The sequence below is a fragment of the Pleurodeles waltl genome, chromosome 4_2 (assembly GCF_031143425.1).
Source record: "Pleurodeles waltl isolate 20211129_DDA chromosome 4_2, aPleWal1.hap1.20221129, whole genome shotgun sequence".
NCBI classification, from domain to species: domain Eukaryota; kingdom Metazoa; phylum Chordata; class Amphibia; order Caudata; family Salamandridae; genus Pleurodeles; species Pleurodeles waltl.
In genome coordinates, this window is record NC_090443.1 from 1033896105 (window position 1) to 1033908588 (window position 12484).

Genomic DNA, 12484 nt, shown 5'->3' on the forward strand with positions numbered 1-12484 from the left:
TGGGAGATGAGGTGACCACTCCATTTCATTTTCCTCCATCTTGGATGGCAGGAAAATAGCCAACCAGGGTTAGGAATGTGACCCCTTCCCACAGGAAGTAGTCACATAGTGGGTGTATGTAGGAAGTTGGCTCTGTATGCACTATTTCAAAGTAAGGAATAGTATGCACAGAGTCCAAGGGTTCCCCTTAGAGGTAAGATAGTGGCAAAAAGAGATAATACTAATGCTCTATTTTGTGGTAGTGTGGTCGAGCAGTAGGCTTATCAAAGGAGTAGTGTTAAGCATTTGTTGTACATACACACAGGCAATAAATGAGGAATACACACTCAGAGACAATTCCAGGCCAATAGGTTTTTGTATAGAAAATATCTTTTCTTAGTTTATTTTAAGAACCACAGGTTCAAATTTTACATGTAATATCTCAAATGAAAGGTATTGCAGGTAAGTACTTTAGGAACTTTGAATAATCACAATACCATATATACTTTTCAAATTAAACACATATAGCTATTTTAAAACTAGACAGTGCAATTTTCACAGTTCCTAGGGGAGGTAAGTAATTGGTAGTTCTTGCAGGTAAGTAAACCACCTACGGGGTTCAAGTTTGGGTCCAAGGTAGCCCACCGTTGGGGGTTCAGAGCAACCCCAAAGTTACCACACCAGCAGCTCAGGGCCGGTCAGGTGCAGAGTTCAAAGTGGTGCCCAAAACACATAGGCTTCAATGGAGAAGGGGGGTGCCCCTGTTCCAGTCTGCCAGCAGGTAAGTACCCGCGTCTTCGGAGGGCAGACCAGGGGGGTTTTGTAGGGCACCGGGGGGGACACAAGTTAGCACAGAAAGTACACCCTCAGCAGCGTGGGGGCGGCCGGGTGAAGTGTGCAAACAAGCGTCAGGTTTGTAATAGGAATCAATGGGAGACCAAGGGGTCTCTTCAGCGAGGCAGGCAGGCAAGGGGGGGCTCCTCGGGGTAGCCACCACCTGGGCAAGGGAGAGGGCCTCCTGGGGGTCACTCCTGCACTGGAGTTCCGATCCTTCAGGTCCTGGGGGCTGCGGGTGCAGGGTCTTTTCCAGGCATCGGGATCTGGGAGTCAAGTCGCGGTCAGGGGGAGCCTCGGGATTCCCTCTGCAGGCGTCGCTGTGGGGGGTCAGGGGGGACAACTTTGGTTACTCACAGTCTAGGAGTCGCCGGAGGGTCCTCCCTGAAGTGTTGTTTCTCCACCAGTCGAGTCGGGGTCACCGGGTGCAGGGTTGCAAGTCCCACGCTTCTGGCGGTTAACGCTGTTGCCTTTAAGTTGTTCCTTTGGAAACAAAGTTGCAGTCTTGGGTGAACAGGGCTGCTGTTCTCTGGAGTTTCTTGGTCCTTTTAGAGCAGGGCAGTCCTCTGAGGATTCAGAGGTCGCTGGTCCTGGGGAAAGCGTCGCTGGAGCAGTTTCTTCAGAAGGGGGAGACAGGCCGGTAGGGCTGGGGCCAAAGCAGTTGGTGTCTCTGTCTTCTCTGCAGGGTTTTTCAGCTCAGCAGTCCTCTTCTTCTTAGGAATCTGAGTTCCTAGGTTCAGGGGAGCCCTTAAATACTAAATTTAAGGGCGTGTTTAGGTCTGGTGGGTTAGTAGCCAATGGCTACTAGCCCTGAGGGTGGCTACACCCTCTTTGTGCCTCCTCCCTGAGGGGAGGGGGGCACATCCCTAATCCTATTGTGGGAATCCTCCATCTGCAAGATGGAGGATTTCTAAAAGTCAGAGTCACCTCAGCTCAGGACACCTTAGGGGCTGTCCTGACTGGCCAGTGACTCCTCCTTGTTTTTCTCATTATCTCTCCTGTACTTGCAGCCAAAAGTGGGGGCTGTGTCCAGTGGGCGGGCATCTCCACTAGCTGGAGTGCCCTGGGGCATTGTAACACGAAGCCTGAGCCTTTGAGGCTCACTGCTAGGTGTTACAGTTCCTGCAGGGGGGAGGTGTGAAGCACCTCCACCCAGAGCAGGCTTTTGTTTCTGTCCTCAGAGAGCACAAAGGCCCTCACCACATGGGGTCAGAAACTCGTCTCTCAGTAGCAGGCTGGCACAGACCAGTCAGTCCTGCACTGAACAATTGGGTAAAATACAGGGGGCATCTCTAAGATGCACTCTGTGTGCATTTTTTAATAAATCCAACACTGGCATCAGTGTGGGTTTATTATTCTGAGAAGTTTGATACCAAACTTCCCAGTATTCAGTGTAGCCATTATGGAGCTGTGGAGTTTGTTTTTTACAGACTCCCAGACCATATACTCTTATGGCTACCCTGCACTTACAATGTCTAAGGTTTTGCTTAGACACTGTAGGGGCATAGTGCTCATGCACCTATGCCCTCACCTGTGTTATAGTGCACCCTGCCTTAGGACTGTAAGGCCTGCTAGAGGGGTGACTTACCTATGCCATAGGTAGTGTGAGGTTGGCATGGCACCCTGAGGGGAGTGCCATGTCGACTTAGTCATTTTCTCCCCACCAGCACACACAAGCTGGCAAGCAGTGTGTCTGTGCTGAGTGAGGGGTCCCTAGGGTGGCATAAGACATGCTGCAGCCCTTAGAGACCTTCCCTGGCATCAGGGCCCTTGGTACCAGGGGTACCAGTTACAGGGGACTTACCTGGGTGCCAGGGTTGTGCCAATTGTGGAAACAATGGTACATTTTTTGTGAAAGAACACTGGTGCTGGGGCCTGGTTAGCAGGGTCCCAGCACACTTCTCAGTCAAGTCAGCATCAGTATCAGGCAAAAAGTGGGGGGTAACTGCAACAGGGAGCCATTTATTTACAGTGTATACTAACTAAAGGGGAGAAGGAGGGCTGGGTCTATCCTCCCTAAAGCTTCAGTAAACGTACGCAAAAGCCCAGCCCAAAAGAACTTCCACAGGGAGACAACAAGGTTTTTTTGTATGAAAAACTCTCACCCACCAGGCTTACCTCTCGGTTGCATGCTTCATCATTGGGTTTCCTCCCGTTCTGCTACAGAACGAGGCGTGCTGCGACCGACGGAATACGTGGGAACACTGTTGGTTTAAACAATGTGAATGCTAGAAAGGGGTAGGAGTGGTGGGGTCTTGGTGAGTTAAAAATACTACTCTCTGGATGATATTACTAATTTAATACGTCTCACAGGGGTGGTATGATTAAAAAGGGGTGTTTGGAGGGTGGGTATATTATGTACCTTACCTCCTAAGTGGTCTACATGTTTTGGAGTCTACCCCCAGACTCCTCTTCAGGACCAAAGTGAACTTCCTAGTGTCACTCCTTGTGCGCCTACCACTAACAAAAGCACTATTACTACTTGCTATGTGGTATGGTGATATATACAACTAAATTAAATTAGATAATACTCATCAGTATCGTTGTTCTGCTGTGCAAACCTGTGGAAGAAAAAAGGAATAAAAGAGTAAATGCATAGTGGGTGAAGCCACCCAAAGGTAAGAGGCCCATTGGCCACTACCAGGAACTCCCTCTAACACCCACTAAATACAGTAGCTAGTGGGCATCCCTAGACCTGTAGATCAGATTTGATGGACACAAGAAGGCCAGTGACAAAGAAGACCTGAGGCGCGAGAACAGAAGCCCCGCTGCCGGAAGAAAAACCCTGCCCGCTGCACCCAGGACTCGACAATCGCCGCTGAGGGGTCGACTGGACAACGGATGGACTGTAAGAAACCCCGGTGAACCGCCTGACTTCTAAAAATCACCAGGGACGTCCCTTTGAGTGAAGGTATCACTCCCTGCATGCCACCTGCAAGAAACCAGTGAGGTCCAGTTCACTGACCGGCTGCTGACCAACGAACCAGGCATAGCAGCCTGACCACATGTCATCCAACAGACTCAGAGGACAAACCCTGCAAGTGTGTCAAGTTTGGTGGCACTGTGACCTTCAGTGGCGGAGGTGTGCCATAGCCTGGCGTACTGGACCCTAACGACCCAGAAGAAAATTCTACCACGGACTCTCTAAGGACCAGAAGCAAGCACATTCAAGGGAATTCAGGACATCCAAGAATCACACCCCAGAGTGGACCTGCTGACCTGCAATCCACCCTCAAAGTGACCTGCTCCTGGCTCCATGGGCTCCTTGACGCACCACCCTTGGCTGACCTATCTTCTCTGCAACTGGCCTCCCTGGCCCCTGCATCGGAACACCAGCTGTGCTCTAGGGGCCCCTAACTCTGTGCGACCTTGACCCTCAAAGGGGACCCACTGGACTTACCTTTAAATCCACCGGGGCAGTGTGTTTCCAAGTGCCGCACCAGCTCCAAGACCTTCAGCTGCTGCCCCCGCCGAAACTGGGAGCCGCCTGAACTTCTCCGGCTGGATCACAGGACATCTCGACAACCTTGACCTAGAAACAAAAGGTGACACTTGTGAGAGCATTGCCTGATTTTATATGCAATTTTTAAGTTTTCTCCCATTGATTTCCATGGTGCTTAATTACGCACGGAAAATCTATTTTTGCTAAACTTTATAAAATCATAACTTAAAAAGTACTTAGCCGACATTGATGATCTTGGTCTTAAAAATGATATAAAGATCTGAAGTATTTTTGTAAATTGGTCTTGAGTGCGTGTGGACATTTCTTGATACTGTGCGTACAACAAATGCTTAGCACATCTCCTGGGTTAGCCTAACTGCTCTCCCACACTACCTTATAAATTGAGCATTCAGTGGTCTATTTGTGCGTCTGGATACCAAGGTGTGGTTGCCCAGACTCTCTGCACAGTGTACATCATTTTTGTACACTATCTAGAGAGCCAGCCTCCTCCAAACTTCTCCTGACCCTGCTCCAATAGGAACAGTTCAGCCCAAAGTGCCAGGCCATGTCCTCTGAATGGGAACAAAAGCAACCCAAGACCAGTTTTGCCCTGAATTGGGCTCACCAGTTGGAACATGATTCCAGTGGCACAGTGAGCACAGGACACCCATCTGGGCACATCCTTGCCACTTAGGACGTTCCATGAAACATAAAAAGGTGGTGGAAGGAATGCTTGCTATAAATCTAAACCCTGGCATTTGCTTGGCATAGAAATCCAATGCACTGTTGCGTTGCCCACCATTCCGCCTCAACTTGGACACAGCCAGATGCAAGTCAGTTTTGACCCACTTAGGGCATTACATCAAACACAAAGTATGCACAAAAGTTGTATGCATCAGTGCAAGGCATACGTGCGAATGAAACCAAGCTACACCAACTGACCTGCCTCAATCAAGGCAAAACCGGTCTTTGGTTGCTTGTGTTCTGCTTCAGGGAGCACCTGGCCTGGGAGCTTATTGGAACAGGGTCAAGACTGATTTTCATTTGGCTTTGTCCAAACTGAGGTGGCGTGTTGCGCAAAATAATGGACTATGACGCAGTCCTAAGTAATTACCTACGGCTGAGGTTAATTCAAGAATTCCAGACATCACTTATTTTGTATATTTCAATGCAAGTCCCTAAGTGCGATGGGTATGCCCCAACATGGGTCCCGTGCTCATTGGGTGACTGGAACCAAGCTACACCTGAATTACAAGCCCCAATCAGGGATAAACTGTTTTTTGGTGTTTTGTGTCCCAGAAAGGGGAGGACCTGTACTGGCAGTTTGGGCTGAACTGGTTCCATTGGAGCAAGGTCAAGATTGATTTTCATATGGTTCGGTCCAAACTGAGATGGCATGAACAAAATAATGATTGACTGGGATGCAGCCCAAGTAATTACCAATGGCTGATATTAATTCAAACATTCCATCCATCAATACTTCAGTGTGATGCCCTAAATTTGATGGATAATCCCAGATGTGGGTCCCGTGCTCAATGTGCTACTAGAACGAATCTACACCCCACTGACAAGTCCCAATTAGTGCCAAACCAGACTTGGGTTGCTTGTTTTCTGATTCAAGGAGAACCTGGCCTGGTAATGTGGGCAGAACACGTCCTACTGGAGCAGGGTCATGATTGATTTGCCCATGGCTGGGTCCAAATTGAGGTGGCACGGTGTGCACAATAACGATGGATAGGTATGCGGCCTAAGTAATTACCAGTGGCTGAGATTAATTCAAGAATTTCATCCACCCCTTAATTGTATACAGTGGCGGCTAGCTTGTATTTATGGCGGGGTAGCGGGTGTGGGGGGTACAATAGTAATATACATATATTTTTTTTAAGTCACTTACCTGATGGCATCCTCTCGTAGTGCTCCTGGAAGCTCCAGCACAGGACCAGGAAACTGCTCTAACAAATCCTGGTGCTGCTTTCATGCTGGTAACCAGCATGAAAGAAGCGTCAGGATTTGAATAGAGAGGCCTCTCTCAGCGCTCACAAGAGCACTGGAGGCCTTTGCTTTCTTTAACCCAGCTGTCTTAAGACTAGGTTAGAGAAAGGTTAGAGAATTTTAAAGTGCGCATGTCAGGCAGACCGTCGCAAGATGGCTGGTGAAAGGGACATGCACACTTTAAACTGAAGTGCACAGCTCCCTGCTGCTGTCAATTAGTAGCAATTGCCCTGCCCCGTCCTGACACACTATTCAGGACCAGGTGTTGGAAAATAAAATGGTAATAAACATTATTACCATTTTATTTTTCAGTTCTGGGGCCATTTTTGGGACATTTTTTTAGCGGGCAGTGCTCCTCCGTGCTCGTGGAGGGGTCGTCCCTTGTTGTATACTTCAGGCTCAGCAAAACTAGCCCTTTGTATTCCTCCCATCCACCGATTCATAATATGTCTGCCATAATAGTCACATCAAGGTTATAAAATTCAAGTATCCAATCAGATTAGAAGTGTGTGTATTACATCTGAAGTAACCTATCCACAAGGGATCCCAAACCACACATCTAAGGCAACCAAACATCCAACCCTCACAGTGCACCCAGAAACTCTAATCATGGACAAATATGTGAGCCAATCAAAGGGAGGAATAATGAAGCCATATCAGCTCAGTGTGCTGACTTACTAAATTTCACTAGGTCAAAAGGAACTTTAATACCTCATGGCCTGTTATGAAAGATACAAATCAAACTTCATGTCAGTCACATCTAACAATGGCAAAACAATTCACACATGTTTACCACTATCTTCATAACACTGAAATGCCTCACCATAAAAACTACCCAACACCAAATACACTGTCATTACCCCCTCCACACTTGCTGTCCTGGACACTGTGACCTAAAATTCACAGTGCCAAAACCAGACGATATTTAACACTATACTTCTCTGCTTGTTTCCTGTGCTTCCCTTTTAGCAATCTCCTTCAAGTTCAATGTTTCCCTCAAGCTCACACAGTTAGTTCTTGCTGTTGTCTTTTAAATCTCTCAGTGCTAAGCCACCTTTCCAGGTATTTGCTTGCTTTCATTCAAATTCAATAACCAGTCTGCAATGGAAAACAAACACACACCATGTACCACACCTCACCCTGACTGTGCTCTGATAGAAAGTACCCAAGATCTCATAAAACTAAACAAAAACTGTCAAACCACAACAGGAACTTTGTATGAAACCCATCTGCTCGAGTACTGTCCCAGCCACCTGAAACTTTACTTCACTCTAGCCACAGTGTGACTGTGGCAAACATGAACAGCCATTACCCACCCACACACAAGACTCTGAAAACTCACAGTCAAAAGTCACCAATCTGCAATCAACAAAACATCCCTCAAACAGGATTCCCCAGCAAGTCCACTCTGCCCTCCCAACATCCCCTGACATGCTGCAGATTACTTTGAAATATTATTCCCCAGGCATGCTGCAGACTATTTTAGATATATTATGCCCCTGACGTGGTGCAGATTATTCTGATACATAATGGTCCTGACATAATGCAGATTACTTTAGCTATTTTGTGCGTCTGACGTGTTGCAGATTACTTTGCTATATTATGCCCCACACATGTTGCAGATTACATTGCTATATTATGCCCCAGACATGTTGCAGATTACATTGCTATATTATGCCCTGACATGTTGCAGATTACATTGCTATATTATTCCCTGACATGTTGCAGATTACATTGCTATATTATGCCCTGACATGTTGCAGATTACATTGCTATCTTTTGCCCCCAACATGCTGCAGGTTACTTTGCCATATTATGCCCCCCGACATGTTTCAGATTACTTTGCTATATTATGTCCCTGACACGCTGTAGATCACTGTGATATATTAGGGCCCTGACATGTGGTAGACTACTCTGATGTATTATGCCCCTTGTGCCCCTGACATGCACTAGATGACCTAATGATATATTATGCTCCTGACATGATCCAGATTACTTTAGATATATTATGCTCCTGACATGCTGCAGATTAGTTTAGATATATTATGCCCCTGACATGCTGCAAATTATTTTAGATATATTATGCCCCAGGTATGCTGCAGATTACTTTAGATGTATTACGCCCCTGCCATGCTGCAGATTGCTTTAGATATATTATGCCCCTGACATGCTGCAGATTACTCTAGATATATTATGCCCCTGACATGGTACAGATCACTTAAGATACATTATGCACCAGGAATGCTGCAGATGACTTTAGATACATTATGCCCCTGAGATGCTGCAGATTACTTTGGATATATTATGCCCCTGATTTGTTGCAGATTAATTTGCTATATTATGCTCCTGACATACTGCAGATTACTTAATAATATATTATGCTCCTGACATGATGCGGTTTACTTTGCTATATTATCCTCCAGACATGCTGCAGATTACTTAATGATATATTGCGCTCCTGACATGATGCAGATTACTTTGCTATGTTATGCCCCTGACATGATGCAGATTACTTAAAGATATGTTATGCTCCTGACATGATGCAGATTACTTAATAATATATTATGATCCTGACGTGATGCAGTTTACTTAATGATATATAATGCTCCTGGCATAATGCAGATTACTTTGCTATATTATGCCCCTGACATGATGCAGATTACTTAAAGATATTTTAGGCTCCTGGCATGATGCAGATTACTTTGCTGTATTATACTCCTGACATACTGCAGATTACTTAATTATATATTATGCTCCTGGCATGATGCAGATTGCTTTGCTATATTATGCCCCTGACATGATGCAGATTACTTAGAGATATGTTATGCTCCTGACATGATGCAGATTACTTTGCTATATTATGCCCCTGACATGATGCAGATTACTTAAAGATATTTTATGCTCCTGACATGATGCAGATGACTTTGCTATATTATACACCTGACATACTGCAGATTACTTAATGATATATTATCCTCCTGACATGCTGCAGATCACTCTGATATATTAGGGCCCTGACATGTTGCACACTACTCTGATGCATTATGCCCCTTGTGCCCCTGACATGTAGCAGATTATTTTATGATATAGTTTGCTCCTGACATGATCCAGATTACTTTGATATATTATTCCTTGGAAATGCTATAGATCACTCAGATTAATTATGCCACTGACATTTCAGGTTACTTTAAATATATGACTTCCCTGACGTGATGCAGATTACTCTGATACAATATGCCCCTGACATGCTGCAGATTACTTTACATATATTATACTCCTGACTTGTTGCATATCACTGTGATGACTCATGTGGCTGTCATGTAACAGATTACTTTAAATATATTATATCCCTGACACAATGCAGATTACTCTGATATATTATGCACCTGACATATTGCAGATTACTTTCGAGATATTAGGCCCTGACATGCTGCAGATTACTTTAGATATATTATGCCCCTAACATGTTGCAGATCACTTTAGATATATTATGCACCTAACATGCTGCAGATTACTTTAGATATACTAAGCTCCTGACATCCCACAGATTACTTTACGATATTATGCTCCCGAGATATTGCGGATTACTTTCTACATATTACGTCCCTGATACGATGTAGATATATTATGCCCTTGATATGCTGAAGCTTACCCTGATATATCATGGCCCTGACATACTGCAGATTACTGTGATATATTATGCCCATGAAATGTTGCTGATAACTTCCACTATATTATGCTGCTGACATGCTGCAGATTACTTTGCAATATTATGCTCCTGACATGCTGAAGATTATTTTGCTATATTATGCTCCTGACATGCTGCAGATTGCTTTGCTATATTATGCTCCTGACATGATGCTGATTACTCTGATACATTATGCCCCTGGTATAATGCAGATTACTTTAGCTATATTGTGCGTCTGACGTGTTGCAGATTACTTTGCTATATTATGCCTCTGACATAATGCAGATTACTTTAGCTATACTGTGCGTCTGACGTGTTGCAGGTTACTTTGCTATATTATGTCCCTGACATGATGCAGATTACTTTGCTATATTATGCCCTGACATAATGCAGATTACTTTAGCTATACTGTGTGTCTATACTGTGTGTCTGACGTGTTGCAGATTACTTTAGCTATACTGTGCGTCTGATGTGTTGCAGATTACTTTGCTATATTATGCCCCTAACATGATGCAGATTACTTTGCTATATTATGCCCCTAACATGATGCAGATTACTTTGCTATATTATGCCCTGCCATAATGCAGATTACTTTAGCTATACTGTGCGTCTGACGTGTTGCAGATTACTTTGCTATATTATGCTCTGACATACTGCAGATTACTTTAGCTATATTATACTGCTGACATGATGCAGATTACTTTGCTATATTATGCCCCTTATGTGATGCAGATTACTCTGATATATTTTGCTCCTGGCTTGCTGCTGCAGAGTACTCTGGTACATTATGCCCCTGGCATGCAGCAGATTACTTTAGATCTATTACATCCTTGACATGATGAATGGCGATTACTCTGACATATTATCTCCCCAATATGCTGTAGATCAGTGGTTCTTAACCTTTTGACTTCTGTAGAACCCACACATAGTCATTAATGGAGTCTGGTGACGCCCCACTGAATCATTACTGAAATCTAGGGATCTTAGGCTAAGTAATGTTCATGATTTGAACAGCAAAATAACACACACAATTACCAGAATTCAACAAACAAATATACAAACGATGAAATAATTTATTTAATTCACAGCCAAATAGATTCTGTAATACCTATATAAAAACCTGTCTCTAGTTTCTGTATAATAGGTGACTTTTGACACATCCAGTCGCCTATTATAAGGAAATGATGTCAGACCTCAACTATATTAAATCATTTCAGTTGAGCTCTGAGGTCACGTTATTTGCTGCCAGAGCCAGCAGCCAAGGGGAAAGGCAAGTCAGGTCATAATGCATAATTAAAACAGCTGTTTAAATGAATCATTGCTTGTCTTTCTTCTGCTGTGTTTTTTCTAGCTGTACAGTGACAAGCAGAGAGGAGATATTTATGGCCAACATGTATATTTTTTGCACTCCTTAGGTCATTATAGAAACATTAGAACCGTTCTGCACATTTTGAGGTACTGCACCTATTTTAAAAAAAAAAAGAAAAATAAGCCATGTACGAAACTGATTCTAATATTTTTGTAACAAATATTTAACCGCTTTTTTGATGTGTTTAATTTTGCACTAGAAATTCTATTTTTCTTCTTCATGCTGTCTCTTTCATATGAAATAGCCACACATCAAGGATTTAAGTGGTTTGTTGGAAAGGTGACAGTGTGACCATGTATTATAAGGAATAAAGCACTCCCTTTATATATGTGATAAGAATATTACAAGTCACCTCACAGTTTCATAACCTTATAAAGGAAATGGGCCTTGGGCCTCGTTCCTCTATGGTCATAGGACTCCTGGGTGACTTGTAATATCCTTTTAATGTGTGGTAGGGAGTACTTTTTGCTGTATATATTATCTGGATCCAATTCACGGATATGGCTGGCAATAGAGTGGCAGGTTAAGTGCAAACGGGGCTCAATGGATGGAGGCGCGCGCTGAACCCTGTTATTTTTGGAGCCTGTTGCTACCCAGTCTGCAGTCTGCGGGTCCATTTTTTTTCCTGCATTAGGGTCCTTGGCATCCTTGCTATGACATTGCAAGGCAGGTATCTTGCCCAGGGCTGGCTTTAGGGCAGTGCGACTGGTGCAGCTGCACTGGGCACTGAAATGGAGGGGGGCACTGACTTCAGGGGGGAGGGGGCGTGCTTCGTTTTAACAATAACTTACGATTTAAAAGCACCTGCTGTAGAGTTCCTTGTGCGTCCAGCTTTCAGGCAGCAATAAAAATGTGAAGCTAGCTCTTGTGATTCATGTTCTGCCAGAGAGAGGTCGTTTTGTTTAGTGGCAGTTTTGACTCACCATGAAGTAGTGAAGAGGGTTCATGTGCCTGCTGCAAAGAACAGATCTGCATAGTAAAGCCTTTACCATTGCTTTTAAACAAATGAAATGTATGTGAGAGAGGGGTATGGAGAGATGAGGGGCACTTTGGTAATGAGGGAATCCGAGGAGGAGGTCATGGGGGAGGGGCTTCAAAAAGATTGACGCACAGGGCGCCCCCAGCGCTAAAGCAGACCCTTGTACTGCCAGCCTGGCTGCCCGACTCTGACATCACAAGG